This window comes from Bactrocera latifrons, unplaced genomic scaffold (assembly GCF_001853355.1).
Source record: "Bactrocera latifrons isolate USDA-ARS-PBARC rearing strain unplaced genomic scaffold, ASM185335v1 scaffold_8, whole genome shotgun sequence".
In the NCBI taxonomy this organism is placed as follows: Eukaryota; Metazoa; Arthropoda; class Insecta; order Diptera; family Tephritidae; genus Bactrocera; species Bactrocera latifrons.
Genome location: NW_017537489.1, coordinates 238,018 through 253,767, shown reverse-complemented (window position 1 = coordinate 253,767; position 15,750 = coordinate 238,018). Strand labels below are relative to the sequence as shown.

Here is a 15,750-nt window from a genome sequence, read left to right as displayed (position 1 = left end):
ACAGACGGACAGACAGACTTCCGGATTTCAACTCTACTCGTCACCCTGATCACTTTGGTATATATAACCCTATATCTGACTCTTTTAGTTTTAGGACTTACAAACAACCATTATGTGAACAAAACTATAATACTCTCTTTAGCAAATTTGTTGCGAGAGTATAAAAAAGTTTCATTAAATTTTGTGAGCGGAATCAAATTTCTGTTGCCTAAACGTTAAGAATATTGGAAAAGGTCTACAGTGATAATTGTTTTTTGTGAGCAAGTATTTTTGACTGGTACAAATTATTCAATAAGTGTCGAGAACGCTATGACGACGAACCTCGTCCAAGACAGCCATCAACTTCAACTGATGATCAACATATCAATAAAATAAAGGAATTGGTGCTTGATAATCGACGATTAACAGCAGAGTCTGCTAATGGCGATTTTGGAATATCGGAAGGATCAGTGACCACCATTTTGAAAGATCATTTGGGCCTAAGAAACGTGAAAGCATGATTGGTTTCAAAATCAATAAATTTTCTCGAAAAACAGCACTGCATTCTGTTTAGGGAACAATGCTTACCGACTACCAGAATGTCCTTAAACGTAATATTACTGGCGATGAGTCTTGGATCTAAGCTTACGACCCGCAAAATAGACGATCAATCGGCCGACTATCATCGCGAAAGTGAGCCGAAGTCGGAAAACCACTTTAAAGGTAGTTTAAAAATCAAGGTTATGTTGATAGTTTTAGTATTCTTCGATTATCGAGGTGTGATTCCTCCAAATTCCTTCCAATCGACCAAACTGCCAACAAGGAATACTATTTAAGAGCGAAGCTATTCGTAAGACGAGACCAAAATTAGAGTCGACAACTCTTGGTATTTGCACCACGATTATGCACGTTCGCATATTGCATTGATTCTTCGTGAGTTTTTCGGTAAATTTTTAACCAATATCGTGCCGATGATTTAGCTCCGATTGACTCCTGGCTATTCAGCAAACTCGGTACAAACCGTTTTGGGTCAATTGAACACATCGAGGATGGGAAAAAACGTGAGCACAAACAAGTGTATTGGGACCAAGGGGAATTACTTTGGGGGACGACATAGATTATGAAGAATAAATTAAGAATTTTAAAATTATGAACAAGGTCTTAGTATTTTTTGCTCATAAGAGTATATGAATGATCAGGATGACGAGAGGAGTTGAATCCGGGTGACAGCCTGTCCGTCCATTCATCCGCGCAAGCTTGAATTTAAATTAAAAATGAGTTGAGCTTAATCGGCGACCACAAAACCTTGATAATTGAAAGCTTTTAACTTTTAATCGCCAACTCCAGATTGATATACAAAATTGCTAATTAGGTCAACATCGAGGATGCACCTGGAACATTAAATTTTATAACCGGATGGTACAAGAGGGCTTTATCGGAGCCGGTGTGAACACAAGGGTATCTAAAAAACAAAAAAATTCAAAAGCAGACCATAAGTTATCAAGGCCACACACCGAAGATGTGGACTCCAATGCGTACATATAGCTAAACTTTTGCCGAAAATATCGACATATATAATTGAAATTTGTGGAAAATCCATTCCTGATAACAGTATATATGTGTATCAGCAGTGGATTGAATCAATACTACACTTAGGCCCCATACACCTAAAACAAATATATATATCTGGCTGATTTACTACCACATAGTATATGTATCGACTTAGTCCTTCCTTACTTGTTATACTTGATATTTATTTGTTATGATTTTCTGATTTTCACATGCTTAATGGAAAAGCATTACAAAGAATATTGTTAATTGAACTTAGCTACTTATATAAATTACTGGGCAGCGAAATTTTTATTCATTGAAGTTACTCTTCAATCTGTTAACCATAGTAAATAGATGTACATACATAAAAAAACCGAACGCCTTTATTTAGCTGAAGTTAATTAGGATTGCTGATCAAAATACCGATTACAACCCTTTCTTACACCTTTTGACCGGTTTGCAAACACAACACTGGTTCTCTATAAAATACAAAAGCTATACAAGAATTGTTTGTATGTCATGTGTCAAGTTGAAATGTCAAGTACATAAAAACATGCTACACATTTTCCCATTTTATTCGGGATTTTCACATGACCATATGCCGAAATGACGCGTTTCCACAATACGACTTCGCCTTCGAAAGGCCATAAAACCACATAAATGGAGGAAGTTTAATAGCTATTTAAAAGTCGTAAAGTTCCTTGTTGCCGATTGGACAATTGAAAGTTGTAAAGCGAAAAAAATTAAAACAAAAATCTTATTAACAACTACACAGAGGTTAATGCTATGGAAATATTTACAACATTAAAATAACGCTGAGAAAATTAACTACTTTTATTGTGAGGCTTCATTAAAACAAGGTAAGCAAATATTCTCCGCAATTACTGAAATATTATTTTAGATCGTTTTTGAAGAAATTAGAATACGAATGTGCATTTGTTAACTTTGTGTCATTTTCGGTGCTTTTAATTTGCAAATTTTTACTGTCCGTGATATAAATATATGAGTATATTTGAAATAATAATCAGATCCATGGATTTTACTCTTCAGCCGAGTTAGTTATTAAACACTTATCGTGGAAGAAATGCCATATGCAACAGTTCAAATTACTAAGTTGCATAAATAATGATTAATTTTTCAAAATTAACTTAATATAAAAATATGTATGTACTTACAAAAAATGTAACAGTTCAAGCTGCTGCAAAGAGCAAAAGAAAAACATTAGTATAGTATATTAAGAAATATATATATGTATGTATCTATGTAAGTATATATGCATGTATCAAATAGTCGGTTGTCATAGCGGTCATTGACACCGAAATACATTTGCTAGACCAAGTGAGGCCTCTGCATGGATAATGCACAGAATATATACCAAAAAGCAGAAGCACCGCATCTGAGCTTCAGGCTTTAGAAAGCTCTTGTTTAAAGCTTTCCCACAGGGTGTGTAGGAGCGTGCATAAACACGGAGTTGTGTTTGTGTTTGTGGTTAACTTGTCGAATTGAAAAACTTCTTTTGCGGTTAACATATTGTATTCATTAGTAAGGCAAGTGAGGGACAAGTCCATATTTTACCGCATTACTTTACAAACCACAAATTCTTAATTTTGAATATTCCACTAAATGTGGTATCATACATTTTGTTACGAACTTTAAGGTTGCACATATCCAAAAAGTATTTATCATCAGCATTCCAAAATTTTTTTCATATTCATGAACAAAACAGACTCTAGGCACAGACATAGCCTGTCTTAGTCTTATGAAGATCATTCTGTGTAATCATTCTATGGGTAGACGCAGTAAGATATAACAAATGAGGAGAAATATTTGGGTCTCTCTTCGGATCTTACGGATTCCAATTTACGGTGAAAGTAACATGTGGATCTGACCATGGTCGAAGTCACAAAGGCTGGTAAATCCTGGGGGTGTAAGCCAAAGATTAGCAGATGGATGAACCCCGTGAATTCCAGATTTCAGTAGGGGTTCAACTATCGAAACTGCAAAGACTGCGTCTATACAGTGGGTGCAATGCGTACGTGCCCGAGGACAGCACTAGAGGTCATGCTGGAATGCACACCGCTACTCCACCTAGTAATGAATGAAACCCCGAGGGATAGCATTAAAAATTGGGTAGAAGGAAAAAAAAGAAGTTAAAACCTACCCTCTGCAAAGAGTCTGAATGGACTAATTAAACGCATGAACCACTGCTAATCGGAGGTACTCTGACCGCTCGAAAATGTTGAAAAGCATTAGTGCTGGTGTCGCAGGACCGCGTACCAAATCTTCCATACCTATGGGACGTTTTCCGGTCATTTTCCAAGCATAAGTCTTTGCTAAAGTTAGTTTTGTGGAGTTACGCCTCTAACGCAACTAACGCAATCTGAGTCTACGAAATTAAATCGCAATTGCTCTATAACTTATCAGTTCCAAACAAGTTGACCTCATTTGGGCGTAGCCGGTAATGAACTTCACGAGATTGCCCGCAGCTTTTACATTGGGCACTATATTCTTAAAAAGCAACTATTTAACATGGGTTGCCGGTTTTTGCGACATGGATCTGGAAACTCCTAAACTCCTGATTCCAGCTGTGAGAAGGACCCTTCTACGCTTGGAATCTCCAATTGGCGCCGAAAAATGAAAAGGAAGAACGACTAGCTCGTTATCGTAAGCAATGACAATCAATGCTCAGCCATGCTGCACGAAATGTTGTTGGGAACAACAACAATGACCTAGGCCAGCACCAACTATCCCATATATGCACTGTGCATGCAATAATAAAAGCAACATTAACAGTTCAAAACTGACTGCAACGGCGTTAGTGCTGACTTCCGTTGGAGTTGCAAGGCAAGCGGCAACCAGACAATTGAGGCGAGCGTGGCACCAGCCGACAAGGTAATGAAAGCAAAACGAAGTAAGTCCATTGCTAGATCAGCAGAGTGAAGAAGACGCCGTGCAGACGCTTCAGGGAACGCATGTACAGACATAGAAATAGAGAGCAATGCAGACGGCGCACTGACAGTCTGGCTGTCAAGCAGTCATCCAGGCAAATGCTTCGTGGGGGCAATAATATAGCAAAAGCTTAGGCAATAACCGAGCAATGTGCAACCCAACGTGGAGGGACAACATTGTTGCGCTCGTTGTTTATGTGGCAGATGACGGTGCTGCTGATGACGATGGTTTTTGCTGCTGTGGCTGCTGCTGCTGTTGTTGTCATTGCAATGCAACAATTTAGAACTGGTTTCGGTGAAATGTTTATTACCGATATTGTTATTGTTGTTGTTGCGGTACGAATAGTTGCTTACTATATTATTGTGATCTTTGCTTCATGCTCAACGGATGCAGTTGTTGTAGACATTGTCGGCATCGATTGTTGCACCCATAAAATTATTAAAAGCTGCGAATACTAAAGGCAAAATATAACAAATGTCATGCATATAAACGCAAATAAAATAAAAACCGAACATAAACGCAAACACAAAAAGGAGCAAATTCAACCTGTCTCCGCAGCACTTTGTCGGGAATTTCTTCGGATGCAAATAAATTAATATGTAATTGTGTAGGTAGGCGAATATACGGCAAATGGCAATAGCTACATGTGGCAGCGAATCCCTGAAAAGCAAATATAAGTAAACAAGAACAAAAATGGAGAACCAATGGCGGAGTAGCAGCAGCGTTGGAGCAATAATTGTGCTGAGCGTAAAAGCAGAGTGGCGCATCGGCACACACAAACAGCACGGACCATTGGGTGCGCAGAAGCACCGAGAGAGTGGCAGTGAGGTGGCAAAATAAAAACTATGAATGGAATTTGTTTTTTTTTCTACCTCTGCCCACTATGTGTTGTTGCCTTGAGGTTTTTTTTATTTTGTTAGGAAGCTGTCGAACAACTTTAAAAAGCGCCAGAAGACATTGTATGTTGCCATTTCGTGAGAAATTGTATTCGAGCTGCAGAATGTTTTAAAGTAGCGTAGGTTTCTTGGCAAAATCCATTACGAAATCATTCACTCCTTAAACATTAAAGGATGTGTTTTGCGCGCTTCGCTCAACTTATGGTCAACCCAATCGGCCTACTGAGCCTACTATTTGCAACACCATCACTCATCTTAGGACCTTGGGACTTCATTATTTCATAATTTTCTGCCGACTACATCACGTTCAGCACGAAGTGATGAAAATATTGCAGCCGTAGCTGAGGAGTGCGCACGCAGACCGTGGAGAGTCGATTTGGCGACGTTCGCAGCAACTCGGATTGACGAATGGAATGACTTGGCGCATTTTACGTCGAGATCTTTAATTGAAAGCGTACAAAATACAGCTTGTGGAAGAACTGAAGTCCCTTCTCCTTCCCAAACGACATTACGGCGCTTTATGGGCTTTTGAAATGTTGCAAGAAGATTCGAGGTTTTCGAGCCAAATTTTGTTCAGCAATGAGGCCCATTTCTGGCTCAATGGGTATATAAACAAGCAAAATTGCCGCATTTGGGACGAAGAGCAACCTGAAGAGATTCAAAAGCTGCTATTTCATTCAGAAAAAATAACGGCTTGGTGTGATTTGTGGGTCGGTGGAATCATCGGTCCATGTTTCTTCAAAATTGAGATCGGCGAGAACATAAACGTCAATGGCGACCGTTATTGCGCCATGATAACCGACTATTTGATGGATGAAATTAAAGCTCGTGATCATGTGATATCACACCGTTAGACATTTTCCTGTGGAGATATGTAAAGTTTAAAGTCTATGCGCACAGTCCCGCTTTGATTCAGGCCTTGGAACAAAACATCACGCGTGTCATTCGCCAGTTACCAGTCGAAATGTTCGATCATAAAAAAAATAGATTCAAAAGAATGTTCTTTCGAATGATAATAAATATTCCCCATTAAATTTGAAGATTCTGTGATTTTTTCTTAAAAAAAAAACAAATAGGGGAACACCCTTTAGACCTTGGGCAGGGCGGTCCGTCATATTCGATCATGATTTTTTTTGAAGCAACGTTTTCAAAATCGGTGGTCACGATTTCTCAGAAACTAGTGAAGCAATATTATTATATTAAAATTCCCTTGATTAAACGAAGGCTTTTTTTCGCTTACAACTGATTTGTAGTAAAAATTACGTTTTGTTGCAACTTTGCCAAAAATTAATATTTTCCAAATCATTCAATCGAGCGACCTATACTCAGCTACTAACCGATGAAATTTCATGTTTTGATTTTAGATAAATCATTCGTCTGTTATGCTGACCACCGCGAGAAGATGTTTTTGGGCGGTGCCTGTGGAAACCACCGGCCACTGGCTGAATTTTGAAAAAAAAAAATGATAAAAAGTTCTCAAAATATTACTCAAATGTTGCGCAAAATTGGTAATGAATTAATTCATTTATTACATGAAAGCCTTAAATGACTACATCAAATCTGTAGTATATTAGAACAAAACTGACATATCGTTTTAACCTCCGATATATTTTCTTATTGTATAAATTAATAATTTTCCAAAGGCTGGAATATTAACGAAAATCCTTTGAAAATTTAACTTTATTTACAAAAAGTCTGGCAACCTCAAACCGTCATTGCAGAAACTCTCTCTCTCATCTGTTGCTCACTGTCACATACACCACTGGTATATGTATGATAAAATGCACCGGCAGTTTTGTCTGTTAATTACGAGAGAATTACCAACAACAATATGATAGTTCAAAGCACACAATTGCACATCAAATTGTGTTTTTTGTGTTCACTTCGCACCGGTACGAAGATGCACCTATTGTTGTTGTGGCTGCAATGGGGTGCCCACAATGGCGGTTGCGTTACAAGTGCATGTGGTAAATAGGCGAAACTGGATTATGTTTAAGAAAAAGTTATATGCATAACTCCAAGCTGAGGAAATTTGCATATTTGTTGTAATCTTAAATGCGCCGATGTAATATTTTTTGTCTATTTAAAAATTGTGTTATGTGTTTATCTGTGTTCGATATTCAAGCATACAAGAATGCGTGTGCTATTAAGGCGTGAGTTGTAGTGGCTCTTCAGCGTACTTCGCGATGTTCGGCTAATGTCCTCCTTCATCCACGCGCTGTCGTTGCGTTTCTCGTTTACTTTCTCAGCGCACTTTTTCCACTCTCATTGCAATATATGATTACTGCAATTTTTGTTGTTTCACAGTAGACGGCTGCTGCAATTGTTGCTGTGCATAAGTTGCGTACGCGTCTGTGGAATTCTTTCTTCTCGTGTGCCGTCGCCCTCGCCGCTTTGTTGCACTGTTCGTATATATGCATTTTTTCCTGTATATGAATGTATGTATGGGCTCTGAAGCTCCTACGAATGTGACTTTATGCATTTTTTTTGTGTTGGAAGTAAATATTCTGCCGCGTTTTATAGCGGCTCCCGGCACTTCTATGGAGTATAGAATTTTCATTTCGTTCATTTTGTCGTTCACTTTGTGTCTATATGCATCTAGCACGACCAACCAATGTCTAAGGATTCTTCCATTTTGAATGAAAATCTTTGAAAACTTATACTATAGAACAGGATACAATTGTGCTCAAACTTATAAAAGTATCTTCATTTTCATTTTAATCGGTCATTTTAAATGGCCTCTACAATAATCCATGCAAAAATTCATGAAGATACCTTGTCAAATTAAAAGGTTTCCATCCAAGGACTTGAGTTTCATCGGTAAGTTTGTGTGGAAGCTATATGCTATAGTTGAACAGCTTTTTAGGGAAAAAGACGAATCTATTTGCAGCAATTGGCGATGAATTCACGCACGTTTTGTTTGAAAACGGAATAAGCAATTATCGCTATAAACTTGTTTCATCAATTGAAACATTTCGGTAAAAGTTTTACCAATTTTAAAACAAAATTTAATTTTAGCTCTTTGTTCGAAGCTCATTTTTGCACCGATAACACAAACATACTGACACTTAAAACACCATAAAAGTAGACCGATAGGGACAGCAAACGACGCCATATTTTTCCCCCGCCCTTTTGACATTTCTCTTCAGTAAAGTTTGTCTTTCATCATAGAAAGATATATAAGCCTACAACAAGTCGAAATTATTAAAATTTACTACCAAAATTCGGAGTCAGTGGTCTTAACTTTAAGAGCGCCATAATCGTCCTGTCAGATCAACAATTGAGCGTCTAGTGGAAAAAATGAAATACACAGTCACTACAAAATGTTCCCGTGCTAGTGAAAAAAAGTGTCCGTAGTGTCGAGGATATTGCTGCCGCTAGCGCATCAATTGAGGAAGACCCAAATATATCTCGCACACGTCGTTCACCAGCATTGGGAACATATAGTATGTGACGTCGTTGTGGCGAATTTTACGAAAAGATCTTGGCCTACATACCTACAAGATTAAATTGATGCAAGAACTGAAGCCGCTTGACCACCAACCAACTCGTCGTATGTTCGTGATTTGTGCTGATCAACAATTTGAAAATGATCCAATTTCATCGAAAAATCAGCTTCAGCGATGAGGCTTATTTCTGACCGAATGGCTTCGTCAATAAGCGAAATATGGGTTATTGGTTAGGCAGCAATCCACACGTACTCTATGTGTCACCATTGCGTCTCGAAAAAATTACGGTTTGGTGCAGTGTTTTGGTGGGCGGCGTCATTGGGCCGTACTTCTTTCATGATGATGAAGGCCGGCACGTTACTGGGAATCGCTACCGTTCAATGATAACCGAATATTTTTCGCCCGAATTAGATGATGTGGGCTTGAACAATATGTGGTTTCAACAGGATGGCGTTAAAAGCCACACAGCAAATGTCACAAACCATTCATTGAGAACCAAATTTCGTGAACGTGTTATCTCACGAAATGGCTCAGTCGATTGGCCGCCTCGGCCATGCGGTTTGACGCCGTTAGACTATTTCTATGGTCAATGCCAATAAGCCAGTGACGATTGATGAACTTCGTACGAATATCGAAAGGGAAATTGCGGCAGTATCGGCCGATTTATGCTTGACAACCGTCGAAAATTATGTTCAGCGTCTGGACTTCTGCAAGCATGCAGAGGGTGTGAGATTTTGGTTTTTCTTAATGTGGACTCGGTCACAAAAGTACTCTCTCTCAATAATAATGTATCCGTTAGAGATATATGTACATATGTATGAATTGAATGTGAGTTCTAACATATGTGAAATATAAAATCTTAATACATAAGTACATGCATATCTAATATTCACATCAACAAATAAATTAAAGAACGACAAGTGTGAGAAACTTAGGCAGTCTGATTTAGATGCTGGAGTTAAACGACCGCCCCTTCAGACGTTCTGCGCTATTGACATGGGAATACGAAAATGAAACGAATAAAAGGTGAACTTGTATAAATATGAAATGAGAAAAATCCACACTATGGCAAGCACTCAGGAACAGAAAAACGGAATATGCGCTCCCATGGTTGGGTATTCAAATGCGCAGGATGTGAGAATAGCAATAAGATTAAATAGAAATCAGCACGTACAAAGGATAATGACCGAAGAAGGAAACAAACCAGCACAAGTAAGCGAGGCTAGCCGAGCGGCAGCAGCGCTCTACGCTTAGTAATTACAACAAGAAGGCAAAAAGAGTTATTTGATTTCTGTTTCAAGTGAGCATTTCGTGTACGGCACATGCAAATATTTCACGGATTTCAGCTGGTGCTACATGGATTACTGCTTAAAAGCAGCGTATGTACGGGTGTCTGTGTGTGTGCAGTTACACAAAATTCCCGGAATTTTCGCCACAGTTTTGTGTGCGCGGGTGCCTTAAAGGGGCGGAAGAAGCGACACAACGTGTAGAATCGACAGCAGTCACATACAGCACCTATATACTTACGTATGTATATACAAATTTATAAGTAAGACGCATTAGCCTGCAGCTTTCGACTTGCTCTGCCCCAGCCAATGTCTGGCAACCTCAATGCCTCTTCGCATGCTTTCTTGCAGCGTGTTGCAATTATTTTACTACGAGTTATAAGGCTTTTGCGCGACAACGGCGCTGATGCTGTGTTGGTATTGTACGGAATACGCTCAAAAGACACTAAAAATTCGTAGCGACGTTTTGTATAATTCTTATTTTTAGGGCAAAATACATAAAAATCGGGAAAGTTGGGTCACTCAAGTAGATCTAATGCTCAATGCATTTTCGCAACAAGAATAGTGTGGAACGATTTGGCGCATTTTACGTTGCGATCTTTAATTGAAAAGCGACCAAGCGACACTACTTCGCTCTCGAAAATCTCGAAATGGATCAGCTTTCATATATAATATCGTATCCCTGATAAAAATCTATAATGGAACCAAATTTTGAGGAAAGAGTAAAGAAGGCATCGGTTGCTTTATAGGGTAAAGGTGGGGCCTTTTACCAAAGGTGATGTTTTGCGAAACCGCAGTTCAACCAATAGTTTGTTGGTATATGTATTCGTCTGGTGCTGGCCACTTGAAAAGGCTAGACTTGCTATAAAACTTGAAAGAGAGCGGCCTACATAGGCAACCATGCTCTAAGGATCAGTTCGAAAGAGGACACATCGAAATTTTATCCTCCTTTAACTATTTTCCAGAAAATTTGGATCAATCACTACGTCGTTGACGCTTGTTGTGGTAGCCATTTCTCTGCTCACATATTAACGACGGACATGTGGACGAGGAGGAGTCGTCGGAGAAGAGGCGCATTGAGCTTTTCGAGGATGGGTCGAAGCTAGGAAGTAAGGTTGAAAGAAGAGTTTTCTGTAAGAAGCTGTCCGTCAATCTTAGGCTACCGGACCACAGTAGTGTCTTTCGGACAAAAGTCGCTGCTATTAAGGTAGCCGAAGACGTCCTGCTAGGAAGTGTAGCCACTTTCAGGGGAGTCGGCATTCATTTCGACAGCAAAGCGGCAATACTAGCGATAAGCTCGCTAACTTTGCGCTGAAAGCTAGTTAAGAAATGTCTGTCTTCACTGGATATAGTATTACTTCATTACTACTTCATCATCAGATTTGTTTGGGTGTCTGGTCATAGGACCATAGGAATTACTTGCAACCTTGCCCCTCTCACGTTGAAATGGGTTCGAGTTGGATCTCCATTAGCAGCTTGCGTTCTAGCATTGGATCAATGTATCGCGCATATGCGCTTAACAGACGCTGGTCAACGACCCGTACTGTGCGACTGCAAAATCCTTTTGGCCTAGTGTGGAACAGAGGAGGAGGATCTTTTGAACTATTTGCCCTTAGCAAAGTTCACCTTGCCGCAATGCTCTTAATGGACATTGTCCAACAAGCAGACATGCGATAAGACAGACACTTTTTCCTCCATTATCAAGCTTTTGCAAGTCTGATGCTGAAACATCTCAGAAGTCAATCTATCGGCGAACCAGGAGATATAGCAGAAACGGATCTTAGCCGTCTCAAAAAATTTGTGATAGGCTCAAAGCACTTTGTCAATTTGTAAGGGTATTTTAATCTATTATAAAGGAGCTTAAGGTAACGAGCTCTAAGCTGTCCAAGTGGGCGCCTAACATAACGTTACTTAACCAACCAAATACTACACTTCACTATATTCAGGAATAAGCGGCATCAGGTCGTATCGAAATTAAGATTTCATCGCACTTTCGGTGTTCTCTGTTTTTATACCGTTCGCCTTTTCTCAGATAGTGTTTCGTAGAATTAAAGAAAGTGTTACATATGCTATGATCTTATATGAGTTTGAAGAGAAGTACAAACTCTTACTAGTCATGGCCAATGAAGATGATTCTTTCAACTTCTTAGAATAAGAATAAAGTAAGTCGCTATAAAACGATTAAAATTATCAAATACAAATGGGAAAAAACCGGCACAATATTCCTCACATTCAAAATGATTAAAAATAATGATTTGCGTTTGTAATTAACTAAAATCAAAATTATGGTGCATAGTGAAGACATTTGCAATTTTTTTGTACTTTCATACATAATATATTTTCAGTCGTACCTTGTTCTTTTGCAACAGTTACGCATGAACTACGCATTTCAGTCAAATACATATGCCTACATTTTATATGACCTATTGATCTTACATTCAGCAAGCAGCTGCCTTTTTATACACCTATAAAATAAGAATTGCAAGATTTGCGCAAAATGTTATGCATATTTTTCTCATTTACTTCGTCTTAAGGCCGACCCAATACGATTTTGTAACCTTTATAAATTTCTCTGATTATGAAACAAAACGTCAGCGTACTGTATTGTTGAATTTGTGCATTTTCGCAGGCTGCTTGGCGTTACAGCATCGACACCCTCCACACACATTTGATCACTTTCACCTTTTTGTATAACAAACGTGTCTTCCGAGGGTACAGTTGCCTGCCAGAACAAACTAAAGGAAGATCTTTAGCTCATATAAAACGTGCACAGTTCAATTATTGTAGTACAGTTGTATGGCGTCGAATGGATCTATTTGCTCCACACCTGCCCGCTTTACCATAATTTACTTTGTTGCGTTGTAAACTTCACCTTTCTTTTCTGTTTCCTCCGTCACCGTTCCGGCGACTTTGTTGCTATTCATGTAAGTGGTCCTCCCTTTTGTTCTTCTTTTTCCTATTAACGCTTAGTACCCAGTTTGTGGTACTAGTTGTCTGTCACTGTTTACTAACAACATCTGCCTTGGCTTGTGGCTAGTCGTGCTCGGACGCTTTTTCTTGTGTCTGCAATGTTTTTTCTTATCCTTATCTCGCTTTGATCATATACTGTTCATCCTTAACTGCTACCGGAAGGACGAGCATTTTTAACTGGTTTGATTGGCTCAAGTCTTTTAGTAGTATGAATACTTGCTGATGCTGTTGCTATGATAATTGTTAGTCTTTTACACTCATTGCGACAGGTGTTAATTCTAGAATAGGCGAGTAATTAGTGGTAAGTTATGCCAAAAAATTATTGTCTCTCATTATTTTTAAATCAGTTACTATTACAGCAGTCTTTTGGAAATGCTTAGCAATTAACATTGTAATGTACGTTGGCAAATCAGGACAATACGATGGATGACGGATAATTTTGCTGATTTCTTGATAGACAACTGGCAAACGAATGGTTGAGAATTTACTGTTATATGTTATTCTAGTGTTTTGACAGCACGAAAAGGTGCTATTTCGGAATTTTGTATCCCCGCAAAACTAAGACGACCGTGTAAACTGGCTTTGAGCAATACCCAAAGCTTCGTCAGGATCGGGAAGGACGCCCGCTACCAAACGAGGTTTCAGAGCAGGTGACCGCCTAACGTGCCAGAGCTGAATCGAGAAATTATAAAAATGTACAACTACTGGCATATGCCGATGATAATGATATCATTGGTCTCAACAACCGCGTCGTTAGTTGTGCTCTCTCTAGACTTGAGAAGGAAGCAAATCAAACGGGTTTGATAGAGAACGAGGGCAAGAAGAAATATCTTATCTGTTATCAAACAAGAAGTCTTCGCACTCATAACTTGGCTCCCACGTCACTTTTGACTGTCATAACTTCGAAGTCGTAGACAATTTCGTCACTTTTGACATTCCAACAGCCGCCGAGGAAGCAGAGGAAGACATCCACTCCGTTAGAGAGCTCAGGTGGGAAAAGACCTAGTTGCACTTGGTATCTCGAATTGGCGCCACATAGCAAAAAGGAGAAACGACTGGCGCGCTGTTTTTAACTCAGCTGTAACCGCTTAAGCGGTGTCTACGCTAGTAAGGAAGAAGAAGAAGTTTGCAATAAATTCTTCTTGTCAATCCATTTTGAGTCCAAAAAAGCAGGAGAGAGAACTACCTCTCTGATGACATTACATAGCATTACACAACCTCACTCTCGCAAAAATGAATAAGTATATTTAGGATGTGAATCAGAGATGTCTAAACTCTTTCAATCACATTTAAAACGGACTAAATTATATGCACGAAAATTCTCGGGTATATTGCATAAAAGACTACTCACGGGTATTGAATATTGAATGTTAATGCGTATAATGTAAAATGGCATAGAGTCAACCTAATTAAGCTGCAAAGATTTCCAATATGGGAGTTGTTTACTAAAACTATTATTGATTAGAATTCGTTGGAGTATTAGAGGAGACGCAGTGGCACACTTCCTTTGCTAAATATGTGAACCCATAAATTTTAATGGTATATTTATAATTTTTGAAAAAAAATCTAAATTTTTTTATACACATACTTAGTACTAAAAAGTGAAAAAAATAAGAACGTATGAATATGTTTTTTAATCTTAAGTAGGACATACGAGTGGCAGTGTTTGACCCATATGAGCTGTGGTGCGTCGAGTGACAGTATGTCAGCAACGTCAACGCCTATTTGGAGCAAACACTTGCAATGTTCAGAAATAAAGCGGCGACCACTGAAGAAGCCATTCACGCTCAAAAAACAAACGCAAACATGTATGTATGTATGTATGTAAATCAACGCAAATGCAGCCAGTTACAACAACCAGCAAAGCAATGCAATGGCATATCACTACAGAATTAGCATGACGAGGTACAAAGTCCTCGAATAGCATGCGCGGGCGACCATGGTGCTATCAGCATAGCTCCGCAGAGTAGCAGTCACGTTTACTAAATAATTTAAGCTATTGGTTGCACGGACACAGGCGTTGTCTTTCATTCAAAGGAGCGCAAAGTGAGTAGAAATTATTTGCACAAATGATAGTAGAAACGAACAAAGGTACTGGACGTGGCGTTGCGTGGCGACAGGGGTACGCACTGAGCAATCATTAAAATGGGCAAACCAAGTACACAAACAAGCACAAAAGCTACGGCAACATGGACAGACATTCGGAAGTGTGTGACAGCAGCAACGTAGACCGCAGCGTAGTCCTTATCCAAGCGTTAAAAATAGCATTAATCGCATAATCTTATTTAACTCGTTTCAGTCACTGTACTTTTGTGCTTGTGTGTTTTATTATACCCTGAAGAGGCTCAAGCGCTTGTATGAAAAATTGTTTCGTTTGAACAGATATCTTCACGAAATTTGGCAAGGTTTATTTTCTAAGACCATAGTGCAGTCTACAAAGGAATTGTTCAGATTAGATCACTATAGCATATAGCTGCCATACAAACTGAACGATCAGAATCAATCGCCTGTATGGAAAATTGTTTCGTTTGACGAGTTATCTTCATGAAATTTACCATAAACTATTGTCCAAAACAACGCTATAAACTCCCAAAATTTTGTTAGAATCTGACTGCTATAGCATATAGCTGCCATACAAACTGAACGAGCAGAATCAAGCGCCTATATGGA

General features: G+C 39.0%; 1 long non-coding RNA gene across 2 annotated transcripts in view; it reads right to left on the bottom strand.

Moving 5' to 3' along the window:
* LOC108976788 overlaps window positions 1–15,750 on the bottom strand; it is a 74,268-nt gene that overhangs the window by 50,918 nt on the left and 7,600 nt on the right. For both annotated transcript variants that reach the window (XR_001993982.1, XR_001993981.1), the window contains exon 3: window positions 2,706–2,728. This is a non-coding gene — a long non-coding RNA (uncharacterized LOC108976788). The remainder of the gene's footprint in view (window positions 1–2,705; window positions 2,729–15,750) is intronic.